At 45.2% G+C, this 12838-nt stretch overlaps 1 protein-coding gene across 2 annotated transcripts in view; it reads right to left on the bottom strand.

Moving 5' to 3' along the window:
• The window catches only part of DENND4C (DENN domain containing 4C), a 67046-nt gene extending 63948 nt beyond the window's left edge, over positions 1–3098 (bottom strand). Inside the window, exon 1 of one of the 2 annotated variants that reach the window (XM_032205320.1) lies at positions 2982–3098. The gene's annotated coding sequence lies outside the window, so the exon portion shown is untranslated. The remainder of the gene's footprint in view (positions 1–2981) is intronic. The other variant, XM_032205319.1, reaches the window with a different exon arrangement.
• Positions 3099–12838: the final 9740 nt, after the last annotated feature.

Below are 12838 nucleotides of genomic sequence, written 5' to 3'. Positions count from 1 at the left end.
CTTCTCCAGTGGTCAAAGACAGACCAAAGAAAGACCACATTTATACAGATTCTGTTCCAAGCACTGTATTTCAACAATACGTGCCACTGCTACTCGCTATGAAAATTCATACATGTTGAATCAGAGGGATGCTATCCATATTGTTACTTGTATATCCTTCTGTGCTAACTATCTAACTTGATCAAAATTGGGAAACATCTTCACTCGTAAGAGATTACAAGAGTTAATCAGAACGAAATCCAATACACAACCTTTGATTATTCAAACACTCAAGCAAGAAAACAAATGTGCATGGCCCAAGATCTCATTACAGTTACTTTAACCAACCTTAACCTAAGAAGAAACAGTCGAATGTAATGTTATCCTTATCCATTTATATTTAAGAAAATGTCCATCTTAATTTAGAAGCCAATTAAAAGAAAATGCAATTCTTGTTATTTTTACAGCTATTACTGCTATGCATGCTAGTAACCATTTTAACATAGATATCTGAAGTATCGTATATTGGTTTCCCTCCTGGATTCTTCCATTGTACTACTGTCCTGGTTTCAGTTAGGATACAGTTAATTTTCCTCCTACTAGCTGCTAGGGTGCTATGTTTTGGCTTAGGATGAGAAGAGTGCTGATAACACCCCGATGTTTTAATTGTTGCAGAGCAGTGGTTACACCAAGCCAAGGATGTTTCAGCTTCTTGCTCTGTCCTGCCAGTGTGCAGGCTGGGGGTGCAGCACGAGCTGGGAGGGGACAGACCCAGCACAGCTGACCCAAACTGGCCAAAGGGGTATTGCATACCATCTGGGGTCATGCTGAACAATACACAGGGGTGGCTAGCCGGGGTGGGAGAGCCAGCTGCTCAGGGATAGGCTGGGCATCAGTCAATGGGTGGTGAGCAATTGCATTGTGCATCACTTGTTTCGTACACATTATTATTCTTAGTACTATCATCACTATTATTATTGTTATTATTATTTTCCTGTCTTATTAAACTGTCTTTATCTCAACTCACAGGCTTCACTTTCCCATTTCTCTCCCCCATCCCAGAGAAGGAGGGTGAGTGAACGGCTGTGTGGTGTTGAGCTGCCGGCCGGGTTAAACCACTACAACTACTCAAGACAGAATGCATTACCAGCATATCAGATTTTTACCACTGGAATGGTAAAAAGCAGCCAGCCAGCCCATTATTGAAGAACTTATTAAAAAGACTTACAGTCATCATACATAATAAAAGTATATGCTATCTAACAGGATTTTGTGTGTGCGCGTGTGTGTGTGTTTTGTGTTCTTTGAGACAAGCATTTGAAATATATGCGCTAGTCTCGTTAGTCACTTAAGTTTGGTTATAATGGCCTTCAGAAAAAGTACAAATTGTCATTTTCCAAACACATATGAGGTAATTTGCATTCCATCATTATTTTTTCCCCTAAAGCACAGAGAATGTTTACTCCCTTAACTTCTGGCATACTACATTTAAAAGAGGGATGCAGAAACTTTCACTAACCTTGAATTTGGTAAACACAAGAAAAGAGCTATCAGAGGTAATTAAAAGCAAATAGCTTCCTTTTTAGCAACATCTGCAGGCTCAAATTTAGCTTGGTGAGCTATAAGTCACAATAAGCCCAGAAAATACTACAAATAGAGGGGAATACTAGTCCCTCAGAAGTCACACGGATGCAGCTGAGAGGGGAAAAAAGCAGAGAGGCGGTCAAATCGAACACGCTGTTTGTTTACAAGCTAAGCCCTGGTGTGGCAGGGCCAAAAGCTTAGCCACGGGCGTTAAGTTTGGAGCCAGCGCAACGGCCCGCGTTGGGATACGCTTGACCACAGCGGATCCCCGGAGCAGCAGATCCCCGCAGCCCAGGCATTTGATCTCGGAGCGGCCTGGCTTGGCAGGGCCCTCGAAGATCGCCTCGCGCCAACGCCCGGTGTGCGCTCCCCTACTTCTGCCCGGGTTCTGAGCCCCTTCTGCGGCAGACGCATCAACGACACGTGAAGCGGTGCTTGAACCTTTGGGAAGGGGACGCTTGGCGCTGACAGGCGCCTGGCTCAGGCTGCGAGCCGCGGACAGCCCCGCGGGCGGCCTGCCCCCGCTGCCCCCGGCCGGCGCTGAGGCAGCGCCAAGCCGCGGGGCCCCCCCGGCCGCGCCGCTCCCGCCATGACGCGGTGCCCGCCTGCCAGCCATGGCGCCGCCCGCCTCCATGTCGGCGCAGGGCAGCGGGCAGCCCCCACGCCGCTGCGCTGCCGTCCTTACAGCTCGGCCCCGCGCACAGAGCCGGGGGGTGCCCGGGGAAGGGGGAAAAAAAAAAAAAAAAAATGGGGAAAAGGAAGGGCGGGAGGTGCCCGCGGGGCGCTCACCTGCGCCGCCGGCCACCTGCGCCCTCCCCGCGGCGCCACCGCCCCGCCGGGGCGAGGGCCGGGCACGGTCCCGAGGGACGGGCGGCCGGCCGAGGGGGAGCACGGGAATCGGGGATAAGAGCGAGGGTTTTAACAGGAGAAAAAAAAATAATAATAATAAAAAATAATAATAATTAAAAAAAAAAAAAAAAAAAAAAAAAAAGAGCCGAGAACACGCCCCCGCCCTCCCCGCCCTGCGCGGTGCAATGTCTCGCCGCGGCGCAGAAGCGCTGCCGGGGCAGGAGGAGGGAGCCGAGCCCTCGCCGGGGCTGGGGGAAGGCTCCGCGCCTCCTGCCCTGCCCTGCCCTGCCCGGCCCTTCCCTTCCCTTCCCCTCCGCCGAGGAGGAAAACCCCGGAAGCGAGGGGCGAGGGAAGGGGCTGCGGGGCCGGGCCGGGCAGGGCGCTCCCCGCTGCGCGGCCGGTGCAAGGCGGGCACGGCGCCGGCTCCGCTCCGCTTCGCTCCGTCCCGCCGCCTGTCAGGCCCCCTGCCCCCCGCCTGCCCTCCTCCTGCCCCGCTGCCCGGCCCCCCCGGCCCGGCCCTGCCTCGCCTCGCCTCGCCTCCCCTCCCCTCTCGTCCCGCGGCCGCTCACCTGCCCGCAGCCGCCCCGAGGGTCGCGGAGCCTCGCCCCGCTCCTGCCGCCTCAGGAGCAGCCGGAGCCGCCGCCGCCGCTCCCGCCCGCGGAGGAAGCGGCCACCATCTTCCCTTCTCCCCCGCAAACGCCTACAGGCGGCTCCAGGGCCCGCCCCGAAAGGAGGCGGTGGCGGCGGCGGCGGCGGCCGGGACGGGGGAGCGGGCACGGGGCTCGCCCGGAGCCGCTGCTGCGGACAGGGGGCGCCCGAGCCCGGAGCCCCGAGCCCCGTGCCCCTGGGCCCGGCCGCCGGCCGCACGGGCCCCGCAGGGCGAGGGGCGCGGGGCCCCCTCGCAGCCGGCGGCCAGGTCAACCGGCCGGGCGCGGGGAGCTTGCGAGGGGGGTGTACACGCCAGGGTCTCCCAGCCCGCAGCCGGCTTTCCTGACAGGATAAATCAGAATTGTCCCCCCTCAGATAGCAAGCCAAGGGCTGTGCTGTACGTAAAAGACGAGTCTTGTAAAAGCAGACTCCAGAGCATACCTGTGTTGGAAGTGTTTGGGCTATTTTTGAGCAAAGATGCAGCCTGCTAACTCTGATTTAAAGATGCAGAATAAAGATTTATATTCACATCCACCACAAAGGAGGGTAAATCACACAAGCTACAAAATCATGAATATTTCAGTAAGTTTTCTTGATTTCCTATTTACGAAACCTTGCAGGGTAGGAAGGCTCTTGAAGATTAGGACAAGTCTTAAAGTATGCAACAACATACCTGAACAGGCTTTGCATTCATTATACTGTTATCCATGCTGTTATTTCCCAATAGATACTAAAAATCTAAGAAAATACACAAACTAGAGCATTGTTGCTTGAATATTGGTGCCGAATACCGCAGATGTGCACTGACTACTTACACGCAGTGCACTTTTCTAGCTTAAACAGTTTTTTTGTGCTGACATTTCAATTATATTCTAAATAGTCCAAGAGGAGTAGTACTAGAGTTTAAAAGCATTCATTTCAGTTTTCTGTCTAAGGTTGTGTCTTTTGAGTTAAGGGCTAAGCCTTGTCTTGTAATGATTACTTTGCAACATTGCAGTGCCAGATTTACTGCAAAATCCACTATGCTGAAGGAGGAGCAGGGATGTAATACTGTAAGACTTGCTCATCCATACAGTCTTGAAGAGACTTCAATCACTCTAAATGTGGAGTAATTTCACATCAGTAGTGTGGAAATAGAAATGTTGTTTTTGTAGAGTTACATTGTTTAGAGGAAAGGAATGTGGTATTGAGATACGCTTACAGTGATAAGAAAGCTCAGCAGGCGACCTTGTAAAATGCAGGCAACCAGATTTCTTAGAGCAGTTAGGTGAAAATCAAGGTGTTAAACCAAGTCAGATGAGTGAAGAAACATTACCACTTCAAGCAGTGAAAATGTCAAAATAAATTTGAAATTTAACAGGCCGGCAACTGAAGGCCATGCATTGTTTGTGAAGCATCAGATAGATTGTGAACCTGGGTTACCCACTCAGTGGGGAAACAGGGGAGGGTCCTGTCATCAAAAGGTATATAAACTGTGTTTTGGAACTAGTAGGTGCGCTCTCCTGCTTGTGGGGCGCCTGCCATTGAAATTGTAAATAAATTACTGCTTCACTGAGATCTTCACCTGAGCCTAAGGTATTGGCTATGGAGTGTTTCTCACAATTTGGGGGCTCATCCGGGAGCCAGTCACCTACCGGGGAGCCCCACCCGCAGCAGCAGGAAGGCATGCCATGCTGATTTCAGCAGTCCTGTGCATCGACGGTGGCGGTTCTGTGGAGAGCTGACGGAGGGCCCGAGACTGGTTAAAGAGGCAGGATCTGTGAAGTAGTAGGAAAAGGAAGAAGGTAGGCACTCTGGGTTTTGAAAATTGATCCGGTAACTCTGTGCACAGACCAAGGTAAGAAATATTAAGTATTGCCTTGGAGGGTTGGGTGAGACTCTGTGTGATGTGTGATTGAGATGCACTTTTGTACGAAGCGAGTGTGGAGCCCTGATCTGTGGTTCTGTAGCTGCGCGAGGGGCACGGGTGGAGACGGACAAAGTGTGAGATAAGGGAGAGAAAAGAAGAGTCTCAGGAAATTTGGTGTACGGTAAGCCCTTGCATGGGGAAGTGCTTGGCAGTACACCCCCATTTTCCATAATTGGAACATTAGTTCCCTTCCTGCAGGAGGGAAATTTCTGTAGCAGCACACTGACAAGGGCTAGGAAAAATGGGACATACGAGTTCCAGGGGACAGGGAGATATCCCTGGGGGAGTGCCTACCGACAGTCCCTCCTGAAGAATGATAAGAAATGGGAAAAATAATCTCAAAATTAGAGGAGATGATAAAATAAAAATAAAAATAAAAAATAAAAAAAAAAAAAAAGTTAAATATTGTGTATCAGTCCAGACAAAAGAACCAATTAAGAAAACAGCAGCATTTTGGCCAAAATACTTCCCCCCCCTCCCTACCACCAGAGAGGTTAGGAGTTTTAAGGAGATGAAGTCTTTAACTGAGGACCCCATCAGGCTAGCTGAACTATCCTAGGGCCTAACTTATACTCTTGGGGGGAAATGATGTCTATACTAAGCATGTTGTTTACAGGGAAAGAAATGGGAATGATCAGGAGGAGAGCTGCTGTACAAAAATGGGAAAGAGCTCATCCTCCAGGGTCATACCAGCAGGGCAGAAATACCCACTTGCTGATCCTGGCTGGAATAATAATAGTCTGCAACACAGAAATCATATGAGAGACTTGGGGTCAGAATGAGAAAATAGTCGGGGATGAATCCTAAGGACCCAGTATCCCAAGGGCTCTTGAAAGTTCATTTTGTGATTAAAGCCTGGCAAGATACACAGAAAATGCTCCAGAAGGTGGGGGGATGTAGTGAACAGTCACTGGGAGCCCTCCTGCAGGAGGCCCTGAAGCTGTGTGTCAGGAGGGGAGATGAGAAATAAAAACAGAGAGCGAAACTAATGGTATTGACAATGTAGCAGGTAGTGAGACAGAGAGTTGGAGAAAAATCTTCAGGGGGAATCAGAGCCAGGATGGAAAGCAGAGGAAGAGAGATGAAGGAATGGCAGGCAAGGAAGGCTGCCTGCGTTGCGGCCTGAATCCTAGCAGGGACAGGCTTTGAGAAGATGTTTTAAGTGTGGCCAGGCTGGCCACTTAAATAGGACTATCTGGAGTGGAAGAAGGAGGAAAGAAGGAAAATGGGATGAAATATGGTATAGTGATATGTTGTTTCAGCATCCTGGAGAGAGAAAGGTGTGGAATTAAGTTGGCCAATGACTGAGCCTTTGGTGAAAGTACAGGCTGGAGAAAGACAGAAAGAAGTGTTAAAAAGGGTTACTGAAGGTGTTAAAGGTGTGGTATGTAGTGTTTGAAGTTGAATGAGCAGGGAAAGAGAATGTAGGCATTATCTAAGTAACAGTCTAGAAGTTTTGCTATATTTGCTGTGGTGTTTGGTCTGTTTCCCAAGTATCGGGAAGGTGGGGGGGGACAGCCTGCTCCACCGGGGGCCTCTCCACAGGCCACAGGGGGGCTTCAGCTCCAGCGTATGGAGCGCCTCCTCCCCTTCCTTCTGCGCTGACCTTGGGGTCTGCGGGGAGGTTTCTCTCCGAGCTGCTGTTGAGCAGCAGGTTTATGTTTGTTTGTTTGTGTGTCTTCGTGGATGTGCTCTCACAGAGGCCTCACAGAGGCTCAGACTGTGTTGCTCTGGGCAGCAGTGGACCCCTTTGGGACTGGATGAAATTGTCCCTTACCTGCCACGGGGAGGCTTCTGGATTTTTCTCGTGGGGGATGCCACTGCAGCCACCCCAGAACCTTGCCACCGAACCCAATACACTGGGGCAGCTAGGTCATTACTGGCCTGTAAAGTATCAGGGATTAAATTAACTGATGAAACCCTAAAAGTGATGGGGGTTTAAGGGGCTGGGATAACAGTGCCACTTTTGGGGGATACCAAGATGAGGCTAGGGGATAAAATGATCACTGGGCAATTATTGTATGTACCCAAGGCAGGGACTAACTTGTTGGGAAGGGATTTGATGATGAAATTGGGCATTCAAATAGTAAATTGTTAGACTGGAATAACGCTATTATTACTGGGGTGTTCTTGAGCCCTGAGAGCAAACATTTATTCACCTCTGACTGTAAAGACCCTGAAATGGGGGTGGAAGCAACAATACAGATGGACAGTTTTACCTCAGGGGTTTACAGGGCCACGGATTTATTTGGGCAAGTTCTAGAACAGATTTTGGAGCAATCCCAACCTCCCAAGGAGGCGTTATTGTTACAAATACGTAGAAGATCTTTTATTGTCAGGACAGGAGAAAAGAGTTGTGAAGGAAGCTACTAACAAGCTATTCAACCTTCTGGGAAAGCAGGGCTTGGGAGTATTGAAAAATAAATTACAATATGTAGAAAGAGAAGTCAGGTATTTAAGGCATCTAATGTTTGAGGGAAAATGAAGAATAAATCCAGAGAGGATTCAGGGAATTGCTGACAACTAAGAAAGAACTAAAAAGTTTTAAGAGAAATATTTTTTTAAGGAATCAGGAGTCACAAAGTCTGAAGGAAAATGGATACTCCCTGATGGGGAGTATAAACTGTGGGAGAGAAACTGTATTTTGGAACTAGTAGGTGTGCTCTCCTGCTTGTGGGGCACCTGCCATTGCACTTGTGAATAAATTACTAGTTTACATCTCAGTGAATAACCTTGCCTGAGCACAAGTTATTAGCTACAGAGTGTTTCTCACAGTAGCATTACTTGTCTCTGAAAAAATAGGTGGGAACTGGTTGAAGTACACAGCTCACACTGCTGAGTTTCCCTTAAAAAACTATCCACCTTTGATGAGTGTCTCAACATTTGAGAGTTTGTGGGAATTACGAGAGACATAAGGATCCCTTTATCCCTTCTGGCTGCACATTTCCACGACCTCACACCAGCTCTGACAGTCACCAGAACTTGCAGTAAGCCAGTTCAATTCACTGACAGAATAGGAAACTCAAAAGGCTTTTTTGCTGGGTTAATGGGTTGAATGTGGTCCCCAAACAAGTCACTGATCAGCAGAACCAGCATGAAAAATAAGATGAGCATCCTTTTGGTAGCAGTGAGCCACTGTATTGTTCGAGTCATTGTTAAATTCCACCCACTCAAAGGAGAGAATGAGGCCAAGACAGAGGTAGCTAATTTATGTCTTTTTATGCCTCTTTGGCCCAGACAGGTAAGCTCTGCTCCTTGTAGCTAAAAGATTTTTTCCAGAATATTATGAGTTTCTTGATTCATCATTACTATCCTTTAGCAGGATTTAGCACATAATCTAAGAATCAATGGTCTTTTTGTTCAAGAAATAATACCTAGTAGCATGCATGTGCCAGACAGCTGCTGACTTATGCTGAAAGCCTGTAATTTAAGAATCTTCCTTTATTGCAAATGATTCATATTCATTTTCAAGTAGCACAAAATTCCCAGTTCAATGAAGGTCTAGATAATTTTCAAGTCATTTCAATGAAATTACTTTAATCTGCCACCAATTGTCAAATCTACATCTCCAGAAAGACCTGATTTTTTAGACTTATTGGAGCAAATAATACAGTTACTCTATCTGCCTCTGACATGCATAGATAGGGGTTTAAGCAGATTGAGACTATGATATGCTTACTCAGAGACCTTGGAAATAAAAATACCTTCTCTTTACATATTCCTGACTAAGCACTTGATAATTTCTTCATTTCATACCTGGTGGATGTTTTCATTCTTTAATCCTGTAGTTGCCTCTACAGTCTTATGAACTATGTCAATGACATCAGTGAACACTTGATCTCTGGCCTTTGCAACTGTCCTATGGAGTAGAAGTTTTGTCCAGAAAATGGATAAGGAAAATGAAACAAATGTCCCAAGCAGTTGTGCTAGCTGAGATCTGTTCAAAGAATGCTTGAAGCAATGCTGTCACTGTAGTATGTGGAAGATACTAATCATTGTTTAATTTTTGAAGAGCTGTTTAAAACAGAAAACTATGAGTCCAAGTGTTTCATCTTATTGTACAGCTGGTTATGGTTTCACAATATATTGCTAAGATTGTGTGGTAGGGGGTAGAAGCTGAAGATTCACATGCTCTTTCTGGCTTTAATCATTTAATCAGTGACATACAGAGACAGGACGAACATACAAATATTATCACACATAGCTCCAGCTTAAAACATGTATCTGATTCACGGCAGTTAAAAATGTAACTGTAATTGAGAATTCCATTTCAGCAACTCCATCTGTCTGAAAGCCACCATGTTGTAGGAAAATGTCAGAATTTTTCTAGTTGTCACTCTGTTGCAAGGTCAAAAACCTAGTTAGACAGGATTGTCTTGTTAGAGAGGTCTTCATAAATACCAGCAGTGGAGCTGACAGATCCCTTTCTTTATATGGTCTTCTTTGAAGAAATAACAGATGCCGCTTAAAATACTAGTCTAAATTCAGGAATACTTTAAAACTGTACATTTACAAAATCAAGTTATCTTGATCTTTTCTGCATAAAATGTAGCAGGATTTCTTGATTTTATTTTATTTTTTTTTTTTTGTCTACCTAAGTCTTTCTATGTTTATTTATTTATTTATTTATTTATTTATTTTGAAATACATGGAATTTTGAAATTCCTTTCAAAGCTTTCGGTTACTGTGTCTCTTCGTCCAGCCTAGAAGATAATGGGTCTTAAACTTGTGTTCAAAATGCACGTGATTCCATTTTATTATTTCTAATAATGGGTACTCAGTAACTGAAAAATAGAGATTAGTCCTGCTAAGAAGTATTGAGGATAGAACCTCTTGGTTTTGGCAACCCATGGGAAAGAGGGTTTAAAATAAGCATGAGATTCTTCTCATGTCTGTTTCTAGGAATCTCCATTATCTGGTCTTCACTGTTACCTTTTTTTTTTTTTTTTTTTTTTTTTTTTAGCATACTCCTGGATAAGCTGTTACACTGCAGTCACTTCTCTCTACTCAGCTGAATGATCCATCTGGTGCTCAATGCTGAGCCTAACCATTCAGACTCAGGTAGTGAAAATGCACTGTTTTTGTAAGTACACTTAGATTTATGATTACATTACTTTTAATCTATCATTAGTTGCTCAGATAATCAATCCTATACTACTAGAAATATCTTTGGACATAAATTTTGTTTTAAATATTGGGTTGGTTTATGCTAATTTATCATGTCTCTTGCCTATTTAACCTCTAGGTGCTTACTGAGGTCCTATTGGCCATGGTTAGTAACATAACCTCATTTTGAATTTCATTTCCAATAAAACACTTTTCCTGGAATCAGTTGAGTACTGTAGACCCTGAAATTCTCATAACCTAAGTCTTCATTGTGTTTGCCAGAATAGTCGTCAAGGATAACTATTCCTGTTCTATTTGGATGTTTGCTATAAAATGAGGACAGCAAAGACGGTTGAACTAGGAGACCATGAACTTGATTTGATTCTCTTGCATTCACAATCACATTATATACTGTGTGATACAGGTACAAAAAATAATAGTCAAAGTAAGGAGAGTATTCTAGTGATTCATATTAAACAGGGAATGTTGATGATCTGTGGCAGAAAAGGTTTTCAATCATTGGGGGATACTGTTTTGTGAAGATATCTATTGGTAGTTTGTACTGAAAAGGGCAGTGTTAAAGAAAATGGGGGTACAGGATAGTTTAGAGATGTTATAATTTCAGCAGAGTTTATAGAAAATATCTGCAGATGTCAAACATCCAGACTAAATGATCTTAACTTGCACAGTTTATCTGGGTTGACTTGATTAGAATAAATAAGTACCTTCACAAAGACTAAATAGGGTTTTATTTAAATTTATATTGTTTTAAATATATTTTTAAAATTCATAAATTTATATATTTTTTATAAATTTAATTTTAATAACAAGAAATAATGGCATATAATGGCATACAAATTCAGCTGACAAGTAAGACATACTTGATAAATCTGGCATATTTCCTTGCTGTATAATAATAACAACCAATAGAACCAACTGAAATGATAGATGTTTCCTTTCTGGATGCTTCTCTGGAAAGCACTGTTTACTTCTGTAGTCTAAGGAAAGCAAAATGAGCTAATGATTTTTTTGGCTTTGGCTTTTTAATGATTTTTTTTTATCATTAGCTACCAACATTCAGCTCAATTATTTTGAAATAGAGCCTGCCCGACTAGCCTTTTGTTGGTCTGGTGATGACTGATTGGAATTGCATAACACAAAGCAATATCCATTTGTTATTTTATTTATCTTTAACAGAAGGATGAAGGGTATGAGTGGAAGGCTTTGTAAATATTAATATCTTGTTCCTTGTTAAGTCTCATGGATACTGTTGGAAATGGGCACACTCCTAGAAAACTGAACAAAACAGAAGATGACATGGGAGCAAGTAAGCAAAAGCATCACCATTTATACTGCTGTGTGGTAGTTAAACACTGATGGGCAGCTAAGCACCACACAGCTGCTCTCTCCGCCTTCTCAGCAGAACAGGAGGAGAAAAAAACAGTAAAAAAGCTCATGGATTTAGATAAAGACAGGGAGATTGCTTTCCAGTTGCCATCACTGGCAAAACAGACTCAGCATAGGGAAGATTAATCTATTTTATTGCCAACTAGTAACAAACTAGAGCAGTAAGATCTAAAAGCAAACTATAAAAACCTTCCCTCTATCCCTCTTCTTCCAGCTCCTCCTCCCAAGCAGATCAGCCGTTCTTGTCATCACCATTCTTCAGTCTCACTTTCTTCCCTTGTTCAAAGTGGGGTCTCCCATGGGATGCATGAACTAATCCAATGTGGGCTTCCCACAGGCTGCAGTTCTTCAAGACCAGCAGAGGTTCCTTCCAACCTAAACCATTTTGTGAGTCTGTAATCGCTCCAGCATGGGTCTGTACCATGGTGTCCATCTTTCAAGAATGGACTGCTCCAGCATGGGTCTCCACAGGTAGCAGCTCCCACCAGACCTTCTGCTCGAGCATGGGCTCCTTTTTGGGAGTGAGAGAGAAATGGGGTGCATTTTCTGCCAGGAACCTACTCGTTAGTGAGTTCTTCATGGGCTGCAGCTTCCTTCTGGTCATATCCACCTACTGCAGCGAGGGGTCCTCCATGGACTGCAGCATGGAGATTTGCTCTGATGTGGTCCACAGAGTTCAGGGGGACAATCTTCTTCACCATGGTCTTCTCCACGGGCTGCAGGGGAAGTCCTGCACTGGCACCTGGAGCACCTCCAACCCTCCTTCTTCCCTGACTTTGGTGTCTGCAAGGCTGTTTCTCTCACATTTTCTCACCCCTCTCTCCCAGCTGCTGTTGCACAGCAGTTTTTCTTTTATTTTCCCTTCTTAAATCTGCTTTCCCAGAGCCCCAACCAGTCTTTCTCATTGTCTTGGCTCTGGCCAGCAGTGGGTCCCTTTTGGAGCAGCTGGAGCTGGCTCTGGTTTGACACGGGGCAGCTGCTGGGCTCTGCTGACAGAGGCCACCTCTACAGACCACCTGCTACCAAAACCTTGCCAAGTAAAACCAATAATTGCTGTTTTCATTTAAGAATTAGAGGATTAACAATTCTTATACATGTACTAAGAAAGTGCAGATTGCATTATGAGAAGGGAGCATGGAGGTGGCTGGGGACTGGAGCTGTTTTGAGGGTGTTGTGTTGTGAACCCAGGCATCTGGGAGCTGGTGCTGCGCTGGTTATTCCTTACAGGGAGTGGGAGATTTTCTCCCTGAGAGTTAAACACAAATCTCTGCTGCTTGACTGTAGATTTCTCACAGCTTTCCTATTGTCTGACTCCACATTTCCTCTAGCCACTTCTTGCCTGATATATCTCCTTAC

This window comes from Aythya fuligula, chromosome Z (genome assembly GCF_009819795.1).
Source record: "Aythya fuligula isolate bAytFul2 chromosome Z, bAytFul2.pri, whole genome shotgun sequence".
In the NCBI taxonomy this organism is placed as follows: Eukaryota; Metazoa; Chordata; class Aves; order Anseriformes; family Anatidae; genus Aythya; species Aythya fuligula.
This window is presented reverse-complemented; position numbering and strand designations above follow the sequence as displayed.